This window comes from Pinus tabuliformis, chromosome 6 (genome assembly GCF_031772625.1).
Source record: "Pinus tabuliformis cultivar Carrire ecotype Pingquan chromosome 6, CPIR1, whole genome shotgun sequence".
Classification (NCBI taxonomy): Eukaryota; Viridiplantae; Streptophyta; class Pinopsida; order Pinales; family Pinaceae; genus Pinus; species Pinus tabuliformis.
Genome location: NC_142292.1, coordinates 1958423428 through 1958441102, shown reverse-complemented (window position 1 = coordinate 1958441102; position 17675 = coordinate 1958423428).

Genomic DNA, 17675 nt, shown 5'->3' with positions numbered 1-17675 from the left:
ATATGTAAAGGAGACCATTTCCATAGAGATTGTCCCTGTATTCCCCGGATACTAAGGGACTGGTCCCCTCGTTTGCACAATTCGGGAGCATCAACCTCTGATAGCCATGTTGAATGCTTACCCTCAACCAGCGAAAGTGAAGGTTCAAGACAAAGAGGGGGATCAAAATCCCCCTGCAGACTGTGTGAAGGCGATCATGCCATCCACCGTTGTCCCTTCTTAGACGAAGCGAAGAGAGTTTTGGAAGATCGTCCGGTTTCACCGGTAATACTTCCTCCTGGATACAAAAAACTCGTGCCAAGTCCTTCGTTGGTTGAAAATGCAGCTGGCCCTCTCAAGTGGTCAGCTAAAGCGTCAATCATTGAAAATGAACCTACTGAATCCAGACCAGACGAAAGTCTAAAGGTCGATACGGCAGTTGACCCGGTTCTTCCTTCAGAGGTTTCATCCTCAAATGACACCGTCACTGAAGATTCATCTTCAAATGACACCCTCACTGAAGAGAAAAAGGATGACACCATCCAGATTCTTTTCATCAGCACAGACTCTGATGAGCATCAGGGCAATGCGCCCATTCCTTTATCGTAGGAAGGAACATCGTCAGGGTCATATCCGGCCGTGTATTCGGTCCCACCACCGAGCAACCTGGTTGTGTCCTTTGATTGGAACCAACTAGGCAGACCCCGGTTACCAGCCAGTATACCATTCAGAATCATAGTCCAAATTTATAGAATGGTGATGGCTGGAACTATCATTGATGAAGGGGCATCTGTGAGTATCCTTTCCTCTATTGCTTGGAAAGCACTGGGTTCCCCAGAGCTTTTGCCTGAGATAAGAAATCTCTCGGGTTTTGATAAAGGAACCAGTTGACCATTAGGGATCCTCGCCAATGTGCCTGTTACATTGAAAGGGAAGACCGTTCAAATGAACGTGATGGTCGTTCAGGGACCCTTGGATTATAACCTACGCCTTGGACGAGACTATATATATTGCATGGGAGCTATAGTCTCCTCACTCTTTAGAGTAATGTGTTTTCCACACGAAGGAAGGATGGTCAAGCTCGTAGACCAACTTTCATTTCCGGGATCACGCATCGCAAATAGTCAAATACCAACCCTCAATGGTCTATTCACCCAAGAAATGTCTCCACCCCCGGTTCTTCTTCCAGATGAGTGCGAGTGATTCGGAAGGAAGTAACTGGGACCCAGGGGGCATGCACCCTGGCCTGCCTTGGGCAGAGGAAACCTTGGGTATAGAGTAAATTTCCGCGGAAGAATATGACTAGTCCGTACCCCGTCCAAAAAGGGAAGAGAGGGTTGTTCTAGAATAAGATTCTTTTGTCAAAGTTATGTGTTTGATGATTTCTAGTCATTCACCTTTGTCTAAATAGGTAGGCAATACCAAAGAAAGAGATTCCTTTGCGGCAGCAAATTGTAACCATCTTTGGGTAAAAAGGCAAGCCTCACCCATTAAAACAAATGTTTTGAAGGATAAGTAGGGGTAGCCTCCAAAGAAAGAGATTCCTTTGCTGCAACAAATTGTAACCATCTTTGAGTAACCTAATGATAGACATCGCCGAAGAAAGAGTTTCATTTGCGGCAGCAAATAAAACCATTTTTTGGATAACCTGAAAGAGGCAAGCCTCACCCATCAAAACAAATGTTTTGAAGGATAAGTAGGGGCAGCCTTGAAATTGTACCTTATACCTGGGGGCATGCAAACCTTTTGGAGTGTAAGCAAAGAGCGGTCATTTATCCGGTTTTTGGATTGATCGTTTCCGAACTTGCATAAAAAAAGGATGTGGGGCAAAGGTCAAAATTTTCCAATTAGGAGCATAGCTTCGTGAGATAAAGCTCCATAAAAAATAGCTATCTCACAGGAGACATTTCTTATCTTATGACTGGTATATCGAGCAGTTTTACCGCGGAATTTATGCTCGTTAAAAAATAGAAAAGCGAGATCCGAGCAGTTTTAGCGTCATAGTTCATGCTCGTTAAAAAATAAACATAAGCTTTTGAGCAGTGTTTTGGCGCATTCAAGCTCTTTAAAAAATGAACCCAGTACCGGTAAATAACCATTGTGATCGTAAATTTATTAGCCATAAAAAGCCTTGGTCGTGTTTGCACCCGCCACCTCCATTCCATTTGGCCAATCGTTCACTTCCATATGATTGTTTACCCATTTTGAGGAACAGCTGCGAAGAGTGATTTCACTTAGCCATCCTTGTGACACTGCCGTGATTGGAAAATTCCAACCTGTACCTGGAATCTGCTGCTATCCCTGTTTATCACTCGTTCCTCAAAAGACGAGTCTTCTTTGAGCTCTTTTCATCTGACTCGTAAAATATGAAAAGTTTGCCGAGTTTTGGCCTTCCAGCTCGTTAAAGTGACCGGAAGAGCTATCCCTCCTCTAGATTTTAATCTTTTTGGACCTGAGGGATTATTGCACAAAAAGGTCGAGCGCTTGTTTTATTCGGCTCGTTAAAGTTATCGAAAACTCATCCCTTCTGTATTGTTTTATACTTTTTCGGACTTAAGGGATTAGATGACGAAAAAGGAATTTTGGAGTTAACTTTCTGTACCTTTTCAGACTCTCTAAAAATGAAAAGGACCGAGTTTTCCTTGTCGTTAGACTCGTTAAAATGATTAAATAGCGACAAACTTGTCTTTAGACGAGAACGAGTTTCCCTATCGCTAAGCTCGTTAAAACATAGCGATGGGCTTGCCCGAAGGGCAGGTTATAGAACAAGCATATGTTATCCTCCTCAAGCTTGACAAAAATAAAGAGGTACTGGTCAGAAATGACTGGGGAAAAATTGGGAGAACCTCAAAGCTTTAATGGTAGCAAGTCGCTCTTGAACATGACACTTTGTCCTCCGTATCACATCGGGTTGGGTTGTTTCATTCACCGGTCTCATCACCATGGTCCTCGCCAAACCATCCACATTTGGGGTAATGCTACCGATCCATCACATCAGTGTCGTTATATGTTCAAGAGATGTGTTCAGAAAGAGTCAACCGTGTCCCATCCACTGCCATACATTATCCTTCATCCACCCATGATCGCCACCCTGAATCATATTTCACAGATTGTTTTCACCTCCACTAAAATCATTAGCTCCGTTCCGTGTCACTGATGTGGGATTCATTAAGGCCCTCCTTTGACGGATCGCTTCTTGTCGACTTCAGCTCATTATCCAAGAAGTTGATCTAGGAACAAACGCCCTAGTACTTTGAAGCTTGCATGCCTCAATGGCAAGTTTCTCACTTCCGGCGACAGGTATACATCAATGACCTTCGACCAGAAGATTTTGCGTGGTGTTCGACGCCAAGTCCTTTATTCACACCACGTGAATTGTACTGCAGTACCTTGAGGGTCATTGTCATTATTGGTGATTCCTCTCGCGCTTGTTAACGGTTTACATTATTGACCGGTAATCAAGCGATGTCTTTCCATGTTCGACTTCAGCGTAATTCTCACATGGATCGAATTGTACTTAGAGTGAAGATCGAACGAGTTTGAAGACCCCGGATCTAGTTTCATCCATCCGGGCTGCGATATATATTCAGGAAGTATAAAAGCATTTGATATGTACATTATTGCAGCAGATGATCATCCTACTCAAAGGATGATAATTTCAGCAGAGAATTATCAGTCTACCATCAGACGGTCGTCTGTTATATGTAAAAAAATGAATTTATAAAGCTGAGCATGGGAATGCCCGCCTCAGCTAGATCATGAAAGCAGAATGAAAAATAATGTATTGTATTGTATTTTATTACAGGGCACCTCTCAGCGATTGAATGAACTTAGGATCCTCCTGATAAAGCATTTCACCCGATAAACGACCTCATACTTTAGGGGGCAACTGTTATAGACATTTTTGTGCCTTACAGCATGAAGCATGAAATGTCAATAATCTGAGGGATCCAAAGTCCCTAAACATGTTGTTCCTACCCCTAGAGGAACAAGGTCAGCAAACCACAGCACTGAAAATCAGTTCTCCACCTGAAAACACTCAAAAACAAGCTATTTCTGGATCATGTCAGCTGCTCCACTGAGCATCTGCGCTGAATGTCAACTTCTCCACTCTGTACCTGCGCTGAATGTCAAAAGCAATGAAGGCTACCTGCGCTGGGCGAGATTGGCCAAGTGGCACAGTCATTCTGCAAGGTGTCAAATGCCCAGGAAGCTTCCAAAATGACACTTGGATCAGGGAATTCGCCTTGTGATGAGTAAGAGGATCTAGATCTCCAAGTGGAAGCAAGAAACTCCAAGTGGACTCAAGAACTGAAGTATAACTGAAGTGGGAGAGGACACTAGTCAGCTTCATGCCAGCCTCAAGCTGACTCATCCTTTCTCCAAAACTCCTATATATAGAGCTCTCTCATGAGGTCTAGGGAGGCTGGAATCTGGTGAATGTAAGGAAGTGCTGTTGGTTTGAGTATAGAACTATTGGATTATTTGCTTGAAGGAGGTGAAGAGAAGATTTCTTTCTGCTGGGAGGTGTTGCTGGATTGGGCCTTTTATGGTTGTAACACTCTCAGAACTTTACTTCTTCCATTAATAAAGCATTTGAGGTTCTTCTATATGCATGTGTCTCTATGGCGAATTGATACTTGTATATTTGATTTATTCTAATCCTTGAATCAATTATGAATGTATGCTTCTTGTAGTTTCCCTCTCTTGTTATTTTGCAGGATCTTGGTGTAGCTGGGCCAGTGAAAGAGCAAGGAGCTGGGAGCAAGCAGCAAAGAGGGAAGACTGGGTCAACCATTAGCGGAAGATAACGGTTAGTGGATCTCTTTCTCCTCTCTCTTACATCTCATAAAGAAGTAATCTTAGATAGCTTTGCATTCGGTTGTTGCTGAGGTACTATCACCCTTAGAGTGGGATAGGGTCATTCCGTATTGGATACTTTTCCCAACAACAGAAATCTCTCTCTCTCTCTCTCTCTCTCTCTCTCTCTCTCTCTCTCTCTCTCTCTCTCTCTATATATATATATATATATATATATATATATATATATATAGATATATATATATATATTTAATAAATTTAAATAAAGCATGTCAGAAAGACAAATTTCCATTACCAACCATGGAACAAGTGCTACAATCAGTAGATGATTTTGAGCTCATATAATTTCTTGATGGATTTTTGGGATATAACCAAATCTTCGTTCATCTAGATGATAGATTGAAAACCACGTTCAGAATTAAATGGGGAACATATTCTTATCAAAATATTTTGTTTGGTTTGATTAATGCAGGTGTCACATTTGAAGGAGCTATGGATATAGCCTTTAAAGGACTCATTAACAAATCAATTGTTATTTACCTTGATGATATCACTGTCTACTCCAGAAAGAGAAGTATCCATTTAAACGACCTTAAGAAGATCTTTGAATGATGTAAAATATACGAGATCTCACTGATTCCAAAGAAGTCTTATTTTTCCTAAAACGAAGGTAGGATTTTAGGATTTGTCGTATCAAAAAAGGGCATTTATATCGATCCATAAATGATTAAGGAAATTGAGAAAATCCCCTAACCCCATAATAAGAAATCAATGCAGTATTTCTTTGGTCAAATAATTTTTGTAAAGAGGTTTGTCCCTGACTTTTCACAAATAGTTTTACCTTTGTAGTCTATGATTAAGAAAAATTTAGTTCTCAAGCGGGGTCATAATGAAAGAGAAGCATTTGATTTGATCAAACAAGTTATTATCAAAGCTCCCTCCCTAACAACTCCCAATTTTTCCAATCATTTTTTTTTTACAAACATTTGCATCAGAAACATCATATGTTGTCATTTTGACACAACTTTGTGATCAACATATAGAAGCACCAATCTCATTTTTAAGTTCAAATATACAAGGTGCTGGATTAAATTACTCTGCTGTGGAGAAATAGGCATTTTCTATCTTTAAGTCAATAAAGGATTTCAGGCCATTTCTCCTTAAAACTCACACCAGACTCATAGTTCCATTCTCAGTACTAAGGAAATTACTGGTTCAAAGGGAAGTAGGAGAAAAAAGGGCCAACTAGGTAACTGCACTACAAGAATATGATGTCAAAATTAGACCAACTAAAATTCTTAGAGGTCAAGGTTTTTGCAGAATGTTAGCTGCAACATCCAACTTACCAACGAGAGAAGACTCAGGTGATGATATACAAATATCAGAGGTAAGCCTCAATGATACTGAATCTCAATATGTTGATCTCATTTTTTATTTAAAAAATGGATATGCCCCTATACAACTCAGTTACAAAACAAAAAGGGCTTTGAGATTGAAAGCAAAGAAATATGAAATTGTCAATGATGCTTTGTTTAGAAAAGAACTATGGTTATGTTTTTATAAGGTGCCTTGAAAAATATGAGGCATAAAAGGTTTTACAAGAACCCCATGATGGACTAGATGGTGGACATTTTGGAGGAGACACAATAGCACATAAAATCCCACATGCTAACTATTACTGGACAACCTTCTTCAAATATGCACACAAATACATAAGGAAGTTCAAAACCTATCAAAACGTTGCTGGAAGACAAAGGAAACGTGCATTTCCATTACAACCAGTCAACATTGAAAAACCATTTGAGCAATGGGGACCTAACATAATAGGTGAGATCATTCCTCACTCTTCAAATAAACATATATATACATCCTTACAACATCTGATTACTTTACTAAATGGGTGGAAGAAATTCCACTAAAGGTAACCAATTCTGAGAACATTATCGAATTTATTGATCAATTTATCATTACCAGATTTGGCTTACCAACTACCCTGATGTTTGACAATGCATCTTACTTCACAGGCAACACTATGACAGAATTTTCTCTCAAAAGAGGTTTCAAACTCAAGTATTCTACTAACTATTATCCTCAAGGAAATGGTTTAGCAAAATCAACCAATAAAAACCTCATTAGGATCATTAAACGAACTATTGATCAAATTCAAAGAAACTGGCATAAATCTCTAACATTTTCTCTATGGGAAGATCGGATAACACAGAAGGCCTCAATAGGCACTTCTCCATTTAATCTGGTCTATGGGAAAGAAGTTGTTCTTCCTACAAATATAGCTATTCCCTCTCTAGCCCTAGTTCAATTTATTGAAGAAACTCCTTCTTCTTCTTTGCAATTAAGGCAATCACAAATCCTCAAACTCGAAGAAGAAAGAGAGAAATCCAAAACCATACATGCCCATCATCAAAAATTAGTTAAATCTTCCTTTGATGAAAATTATGTAAGTAGAAAATCATTTCAACTTGGAGACCTTGTATTGAAGTGGGATAAAGCACATGAGGAAAGAGGTAAGCATACCAAATTCCAAAGAATGTGGCTTGGACCATTTCGTATTACAGAAAAAACCATCCCATCAACATTTCTATTGTAAGATTTATCGAGAAAGAGCGATTCTATGCATGTGAATGGGCAAAGTTTGAAAAAAATATTTGTTTATAGGAGACAACCTCTCCTATCCCCTGTACACCATCGTCTTTACTTTTCCTAGGAAAATAAAGTTAGATAGTATAACTATTGGACTTACAATAAAATCCATTGAAATATTTTGATTTTTCGCTTTTATAAGTAGAGGTTGTTAAGGAAAAAATTATAACATTTGAAAATTAACTAGGTTCTATCACTCTAAAATTTTCTTGTTTACACCAAAATTATTTATTCTTTGAGAAACCTCCAACTTTATATAAAAAAAAATCTACAATCAGTCAAGAAAAGTATCTTTAACAAAGTAAATACTCTTTGCAAATAAGCATCTTCAACTCTATAATTGTCATCCATGACCCTTAAGGAGTCAATGGTTCTCCCCATCGAGTAAAATTTCCTCTTTTTTAGTGTAATTCTAAAAATATACTAAAACTTAAAAGATAAGAGGTCTCATCAAGAACCTGCTTAACATGTTCATAGGGAAATAATAGATTGACATTACCAATACTGCATACCAAAAGAGGGTAATGACTTGATATTGTTTTAATTAGAGGACAAGGGCTATCATCACGAGCCATCTTTTTTAGTTGAATTACAACTGGTGAATGGAATTGTCACTATTTGGCTACCAAACCAGGACAATCGATTTTAAGTAATAAAAAGAAAAAAATAAAAAAAATAAAACTATTTAAAAAGGAAGATAGGAGAATAAGTATATGATTTTGAATATACCTCTAAAATTTGCACTCTTATCTGGATGGGACACTGAATCATTGTTGGTTAAAAGGTAACCCTGTCGAGGCTATGGATGCTTGCTGGCAGCAGAGGCTCTAGCTATGAGAAATAAGTATATTTAAAAGCTGATCTACAAAAGCCTCCTATTTTATTTTTAAACTAAGTAAAGACTAGTATAGACAAAGGAATTTTCATTTTTAAGAGGATATAAAATGAACTGTAATTAGGTGAGTTTTTTTTTTTTTACTTCAAAGAAATATTACTTATCTTAAATTTCATATAATTCTTATCTCCTAAACTATCTTTATTTTGAAGGTTTTCAAAATTTCAAAATTATCAGAGATAACTAGTTTTTCTAGTGAATTGCCAATTGTTGTACTCTTAAACAACCCCCCTCATTTAGTATATAAATAGTTAGTATTGTATTAATAAATGGGGACCCTTCAAAAAAATTTCAAAAAACATAGCAAATAAAAGTTTTCCTTTTGAAACCATTCGGAATAAAACCTTATACAAACTTAAGATATTAATCCAAGTCACTTTATGACTAGGCATTCTCGCTTTATTGCAATTCGCATGATCCAAAATAACAAAGGTTAGTTGTGAGTTGGAGTCTACAAAACGGAATAAAAGAGCCTACTTAAAAGATCGAAGGCAACATTGAATTTTTTTTATAAAACTTAAGGCTTTAAATATTCCTTATAAGGTAAAGTATTTATCGCAATCACATCGTAGCTTTTACGAAAGTGAAAACATGCAAACCGTAAAGAACTACAAATTGCAATGTGGTCTAGACCTGATGGAGTAATAAAGATCATTATAAATTGAATTGAGTCCAACCTATCGCGAAATACATGTTTCAATGGAATAATAATTCCTTTAAGGAAATGCACTCAAAAAAGTAAAAAATATGCTGCTCATCGGAAATCACAATATACAAAAGAAACTTTGAATTTGTTTATTCCCGATTCCAATCGGCTGTGTTTGCATTAATTTCTATTTCATTTTTACTAGTGATTGGTGTACCTGTTGCACTTGCCTCTCCCGATGGTTGGTCAAGTAGCAAAAATGTTGTATTTTCGGGTGTATCATTATGGATCGGATCAGTCCTTGACCGATATTGCGATATTGCAATATTATGATGTTTCGATATTGCGATGTTGCAATATTATGATATTTTTATTCACCACAATCGCATGATCGATATCACACTTAACACACACTAATTTTAATATCATTTAGAAAATTACGATGTGATGTTTTGATGAGTCATAAAGGAAATCACACATAGGCCTTAACGAGTAATTAATGAGGTTTAATTGCATTTACTCTTTTAACGGATTGAGAAGATTTATATCTTTTTTCCCCGTATTTGAAATAAAAGCTTCATCCTTATGTTCTTTCAAAATTTATTGTGTTAGTGTTTCCGATTTCATTATCACTTTGTGTTTCATTATGTTTTCTCCATTGCACAAATTTCTGGAAATTTCTGAAGAAAACAACGCTCAAAAAAATGGGTAACAAAGGTAAGAAGACTACAGAAGCCACTGCATCTAAGGATTCAGACATGCTTCCACTCTTCTCTGATACTACATGCAACAAGGATGGTGGGAATACATCATGGGAGGCAATGTATAACTTACTGGAGGAGGAAAACCCAAAAGGCCCTGTAAGCTAAAGCAACAACAGATGTCGAGGACTCATCTGAGGCTTCTTATTTTGAGGCAACATGTTCTTTCTTGCACAGGATAGTTGCAAGGCCTAAAATCTTTCCATACATTGATATGGTAAAATGGATCATTAACAATGTAGACATTTCAAATAGAACATTTAGGAATTCTAGGCATGAAGTCATGGGGTCATTTAAACTAGACAATTTACGTCGAATGTACCATCTGTCAAAACCATAAAATCTCTATGATAAAGCCTTTATTGAGAATTTTGCGAAAGAAAATGAAGACCCGATGGACATCATGCAGAATTGGAGGTCTGCCTCCAACATGTTAAGGAGGGAGAAAACTGGTATGTACCCAATTTCACCTCTTTCAGCCCCACGTAATTTTGCAGCCACAATGTTGTGTAGGCTATTTGGAAAGGCTGACAATACCAAGTTTTCTATTGAATGGGTTCCATTGATTGATGCAGTTGTTAATGATATAGTTATGGACTAGAGCAATATTGTGTGAGACAATCTAGCTATGTCCATTAGAGAATACAAACATAATAGAATTATCTCCTCTTGAGTTATCCCTCCTTTTTACATGAGTGCATATGTTATGGAGGCTATATGATTTTTTTCGCAGTTTCCAAACATGGTCTAGAAATGGACTCTACGGGACCCTACTCCCATCCATTTTTATGATAACATATTGTGGGAATCACAGCTTAGTGTTGGAAATAATATTGAGAGCGGGGGTGAATCAGTATTTGTAACTCAATAATATTTCATTTCCATAGGTAGATTTGTATACACTACTTTAGCTAAGAAAATGAGTTTGTACACACGACTATTATTAAAGCAACCAGTGTATATGCAGAGAACTTTTGATTTACCTAATTTATCATGCATTGAACTTTAACCAGTATGTCAGATATTGATTAGATAGTGCAGTAAAAGCAGAATGAAGCATTACACATAAGCATCACACATGAACACCAAGATATAAGGTGGAAACCCAATGTGGGTAAAAACCACCTACTGCTGTCGTCTCTATCTTCTTTTCATAATAAGAAAAAATCTATTTACAATTTTGTACTAGTGTAGACTTATACCAGTACGTAGGCTTCTACCTGTAGAAGGCTACAACCTTCTCTCGTTTTCGAGCTACTACTGGAAGGGAGCTACAACCCCCTAGCTATTGTATTAGCCGATATTTTTGCTGGTACATAGGCGCCGACCTACAGAAGGCTAGGACATTCTCTCTTCCTCCAAGGACCACGTTTCATAAATTTTCAGACTAGATCCATCAACAACATCATAACAGTAATTCAATCATCAAATACATCAGCATCAACCAATCACTTTTTGAACCAACCACAACCACAACCGAATCAATCAATCACTTTGACAACCCATCAATCTAATCATTTAGAATACTATCACCAGAATATAGTAACCAGAACCAAAACCAAAACCTAGATCTCTGCAACAGTAAACAAAAGCAACTAAAACATATTTTATAAGGTATATGCTACTTCCATGTGTCGAAAGTGTGTGTATAAGCGCTTTTATCAAATCCAACCAGTGTATACATCTGCAAATATTAATTCAGAATTCTGCAGCTATTCCAGACTTCAGTTATATCCAAATCATATCATTTATTGAATAATATATGTGTCAATATTCATATCTAGAATACACATGAGCAAAAACACATAATGATAGTTCATTTATGCCTTAAGATCTTGATCCATCATTAGATCTAATACCTCATCATCTGCTAAGGTTCATCCTTGGTTTAGATCCAACAATGCACCATAATCCAATAACCTTCATACTAGATCTCACACTTCATCAGATATTCGATACTTGCACATTGTGGCCTAATGATATTTTCCTCCTTTTATAGTTTTAGGCGTTTCTCAATACCATGGACCAAAACCACTTAGGACCAATACCTTGGACCAAATAACTAGGGTCAATACCTCAGACCAGATACCTTGGACCAATACCATGGACCAAATACTTCGGACCCAAAACTTAGTTTTCCAAGGTATACATACTTTTCCTTCTCTGAAACTGTGTGTGTATGTATACATGACTTGTATACAGTGAACCTGCGTGTATATGCAGCTTGGTCAATGGTGAACCTGCGTATACCTCTCTTTCTTCATTTTGTGAAGACTGATCTATAATTCTTTTCTATTTACTAGCTATACTGTGATCTTCCATTTGAGTGAGTTGCCGTCAAGGACAATACCTGTATCATAATGCCAACAATCTCCCCCTTTGGACTTGATGGCAACAACCACACCAAGTCACTCTCACCCTTTGACATCAAGGGCAAAGGGTCATGCTCCCCCTGAGTACATGTTGAATTATCTGATATGCTGAAGTGTACTGATTGAGCTCCCATGATCGAGTCCATGCTCCCCCTGAGCACAAGCAAAGCCTGCAAAAATATTTTCTAAAAGAAGAATATGACTCTATGCCAATGACCTTCCTATCACTAATGACTTATACATACATCCATCTCCCAAGCAAGTGGGAATATACCAATTGTTTATAGATGAAAAAAACAAGAAACATTACATCATCCATCATGACCTTTACATTAAATGATATGCATGACACATATAACAGAGACCAAATATCTTAAACAAGACCATGATAGTCATCAGCGACTATCATATGATCTATATCATCAGCAGGATCTGTCAAAAACATCCAGACCAGCAACCTGTATATGTCCATCATTAGTTCCCAAAATATCATCAACCATGTTCTCCCCCTGAACCTGTTCCACCTGTTCATTGTCAAATCTGATCATTTCATATGTCAGTAAGAGATATCAAAACATCACCATCAATCAAATATACATCAAGTTATCAACAACTTTATGAGGACCAATATATTTCCACATGTTATCAACAGATTATAACCATCATCAAACAGAACAGATAATTGAAAGAACCATAGCAGACCCCTTTTTCCTGAGTCTGGCCCACTGCTTTTCTTCAAACCAACATATACACGACTGTGCCCATAGAAAACCACGTATGTACATGACTACTCTTCATGAAACTCGTGTATAACAACCTTTCTCTGAAAAAGTAGTATTTACAGCAGGATGATGCAACAACTATTCCTAGCTTTTATATGATAAATTCAAATGTCTCTCTGGGCAGTGGTTTAGTGAATATATTAGCAACCTGTTCTTTGGAAGGAACATACTCCAATCTGACCTTTTTTTCAAGCACTTATTCATGTGGAAACTGATATTTTATGGGTATGTGCTTGGTCTTAGAGTGCATGACTGGCTTCTTTGAAATACCGATGGCACTTGTATTATCACATAGAATAGATATGGGTGGAGTACATGTGATCTAAATATCTTGCAAGCTTTGCATCATCCAAAGTAGTTGTGTGCAACAAGATGCATTAGCCACGTATTATGCTTCAGTTTTAGATAATGCAATTGAACTTTGTTTCTTTTTGAACCAAGACACTAACTTGGAACCCATATAGAATGCACCACCACTAGTGATTTTTCTGTAATCAACACTTCCTGCCCAATCAACGTCTGTATATGCATGAAGTGTAAGATCTGTATTTCTAGGATACCATAAACCAAAGTTTTACAATCGTTGAAGATATTTGAAAATCCTTTTGACTACCTGAAGGTGTGATTCCTTTGGATTTGCTTGGAATCTTCCAACTATTCCTACTAAATGCATGATGTCAGGTCGGGTACTTGTTAAATAAAGTAGACTACCAATCATGGATTTGTAAGTTGTTTAATGTACTGCTACTGATTCATCATTTGAGTTGAGACTGCATCCTGTTACCATTGGGGTACATACTGGTTTAGAATCTTCCATGCCGTAATTTTTCAAGATCTGTTTGAGATATTTGGTTTGTGAAAGAAAAATACCATCTTTATTTTGTTGAACTTGTAGACCAAGGAAATAGGTAAGCTCACTAAGCAAGGACATTTCAAATTCTTGCTGCATTACTGAAGCAAAATTCTGACTCATGGATTCTTCATTGCTACCAAAAATGATATCATCAACATAAACAACAATTATTTGCAATTTATCAGTGTCAATCTTTGTATATAGATTGATATCTGCTGACCCCCTTGAAAACCCCTGTTGGTAGAGATATTTGTCAAGATGGTAATACCAGGCCCTTGGAGCTCGTTTTAGACCATATAGAGCCTTTTTGAGTCTGCATACAAGTTTCGCGTCATTTCCAAGAATGAATCCTTCTGGTTGTTCAATATGGACTTCTTCTTCTAAGTCTCCATTAAGAAAGGGAGATTTTCCATCCATTTGGTATACCTTGAATTTCTGAAAACTAGAAAGAGCAAGAAACATCCTTATGCCTTCAAGTCTAGCAATAGGTGCAAAAGTTTCTTCAAAATCTATACCTTCTTGTTGAGAATATCCTTTACAAACAAGTCTGGCCTTATTTCTAATAAATTCTCCATTTTTTTCTAGCTTGTTTTTGAATATCCATTTAGTTCCTATGGTATTCTTATCACAAGGTCTAGGAACTAATTCCCAAGTATTATTCATTTCAATTTGTTCAAGTTCTTCATTCATGGCCTTGACCCAACATTCATCTTTGCATGATTCATTTACATTTTGAGGTTTAGTCGAAGATAATAATGCTAGATAGCTTGAGGCTTCTGTAATAGTTCTTCTTGTCTACAGACCTGCCTCTTTTTCCCCTAAAATTTGAGTTTCTGGATGATTTTTCTGAACAGACCTGGACAAAGTCTTTTCTTATACTGTTATCTCTTCTTTTGGTGCTTCATTGGTTTCTTCTTCTTCAGAATCAGTGTGATTTGATGTGGGAAAATAATCTTCATCTTCTTCATTGTCATAACCTTCGGTTTTTATCTGTTTTGGATTTATGCACGCTTCATCAACCGCAACATCAATACTTTCAATAATTTTCCTAAGTCTTTTATTATAACATTTATATCCTTTACTTCAGGAAGAGTAACCAAGAGGAATACCTTCATCTGCTCTAGATTCAAACTTAACAAGTTTTTAATCAATCCTTTTGATGTAACATTTGCTTCCAAAAACTTTGAAGTATTTTATAGTAGGAGTCTTACCATACCAAAGTTCATGTGGAGTTTGAGTGTTGTTTACCCGAACATTTGCTTGGTTGAGAATAGTGACAACGGCGAATGCAGCTTCACCCCAGAAGGTTGCAGGAGTTCCAGATTCATCTAGCATAGCTCGAGCCATTTGTTGAATAGTTTTGTTCATCCTTTATACCACTCCATTTTGCTAAGAAGTCCTTGCGGTGGAGAGCTGCCTTTTTGTTCCATGTTGTTCACAAAAGTCAAAGAATTCATCTGAGGTAAATTGCCCTCCTCAATCAAATATGAGGCATTTGATTTTGTGATATGATTCATTTTCAACCAAAGCTTTGAAGGCTTTGAAATTTTCAAATGCTTCATCTTTATGCTTTAGAAGACCTATCCAATGCATTCTAGAAAAATTATCAATGAACAATATAAATTATTCTTCTCCGTGAGGTCAATCTTTCCTTGATGGTCCACAGAAATCAGTATGAACAAGTTCAAGAGGCTTACTAGCTGACCCTTCTTTTTCAATGAAGTGCGATCTGGTTTGCTTACCGAATTGACATGGTTTGCATATTGTATTTTTAGGAATGCTAATATATGGAAGATCATGAACAACATGGAATCTACATGCTTTTCCTATTTGAGAAAATCTTATATGTCCCAATCTTTTGTGCCATAGCTAGTTTTCATCATTTTTGCTTCGATAGCATTGTTGTTGTCCTCCCTTGAGTATGTATAAGTTGTTTGGAGTTCTTGTACCTTTGATCACCGTTTCTCCTGTATCAAGCTCGCGAAAAACACATCCATTTGATCGAAACACCACTTCATTTCCTTGATCACACATTTGACTAACACTCAACAGGTTATGCTTTAGACCATAAACATACATAACATTCTGATATTTAACTTTTTCTTTCAAGAAAACAAAGCCTTTACCTTTTATGACAGCAGGAGTGTCATTTCCAAATGAGACACTTTTTTCCTTTTCTAAAGCATTATATGAGTGTAGTTTTTCTTTGTCACCTGTCATATGTTTTAAGCATCCACTGTTGATGTACCACTGGTTTTCTTGTCCTTCTGCATACAAGGCTATACCACATCTTTCTATTTGCGGTTCTTTCTTTGTCCATATTTTTCGATTTAATGGAGTTTGCTCCTTTTGAGATATTTGCCAAAATTTACTCCTGCATTCAGATTCTTCATGGCCAAAGTTATTATAGATTGAGCATTCTATTTCATTTTCAAGAAGAGAAAAATTATTATAGGAACTTTTCTTGATCCTTGTCACATTCCTTTGATTTTTTGCTTCTCTATCATGATGGTTTTGTAAGCAACACATTGAGCAGCTTTGTGTCCAAAATTATGACATGAGAAACATTGACCATTGAAGAAGTTCCTGCGATTATCGAATCTATTGACCTGGTGATTGTAGTTTCTATTCATCTTTGAAGCAAATTGAGTATGATTTACCTGAGGTTGGTTGTGACTTCTATTTATCCTTGAAGCAAATTGAGCCTGATTTACCTGGTGATCTGCTTTATAACTTTGCTAATGATTGTCATATTGTTCACTGTTCTTTGCTGCATCAAGATAGTTTTTAGTGGAGGTTGACGGCTTCTGTGATTGAGGTTCTTCTTCAATATATCCAAGACTTGTCTTTATCAGAGGAGAATGCTGCACTTTGATAATTTCATTTAATCTTTTGGACCCTTTAGCAAATCTAAGATTGAGAGATTTTGTTTTCTCAAGATCCTTTCTTAGACTCACAATTTCACATTCTAGTTTTTCATTGTGTTTTTCTCTTTCAACAAGTTGATATGTCAAGGTATCTATAATCATATTCTTTTCTTCTAAACAGATTTTGAGTTTAGAGATTTCTTCATGAAGGTCATGTTGTCTTCTAAAGCATCCAAAAATTTATCATCTTCATAAGCCATTAGAAGTATATAGTAATTACTATTTTCATCTTCATCACTATTGGATAATCCATCGGTATCTTCATAAGTATAGTAACTCTTTTTACTTACACTTTGTTTTCTATTCCATTTTGTAGATTCCTTCCCTTTATCATATTTTATCTTTATGATGACATTTGGCAGCATAATGACTGACTCTACGATAGGCAAAACATTTGAAAGGTAGTTTACCTCTAAATCTTTTGAAACCCCATTGAAGCTTCTTGACAAAGTTTACTTCATCTTCTTCTTCTGAAATATGTCTTGATTCATTGAGTTCTTCTTTTCCTTTTACTGAAGCTTTAAATGCGGCTTCTCTCATATCTGATGGTCCTCCTTTTCTCATCTCAAAGGCAGTTAAGATTCCGTGAAGCTGTGTCATAGTAATTGTACATAAATCCTGTTTTTATTCTATGGAAGATACTTTTGATTCAAATTTAGCCGACAAGGATCTTAAAACTTTCTCAAATAAGGTAACTTCCTTCATCTATTCACCCAAATTCTTCATGCAATTAACAACTTCATATATACGTAAGAAGTAACTAGCTCTACTTTCATCATTGTGCATCTTAAGAGTTTCATATTGAATTCTGAGAGTTTGCAGTTTAGCACGTTTTACCTGAGAGTCTCCTTCATAGCTTAGAACGATTTTGTCCCATATTTCTTTGGCTGATTTGAGCTGCATAACTTTGACAAACTTTTATTGTGATAGACTTCCCAATAATGTATTGGTAGCCCTGGCATTGCCTTCATATTGCTTTTT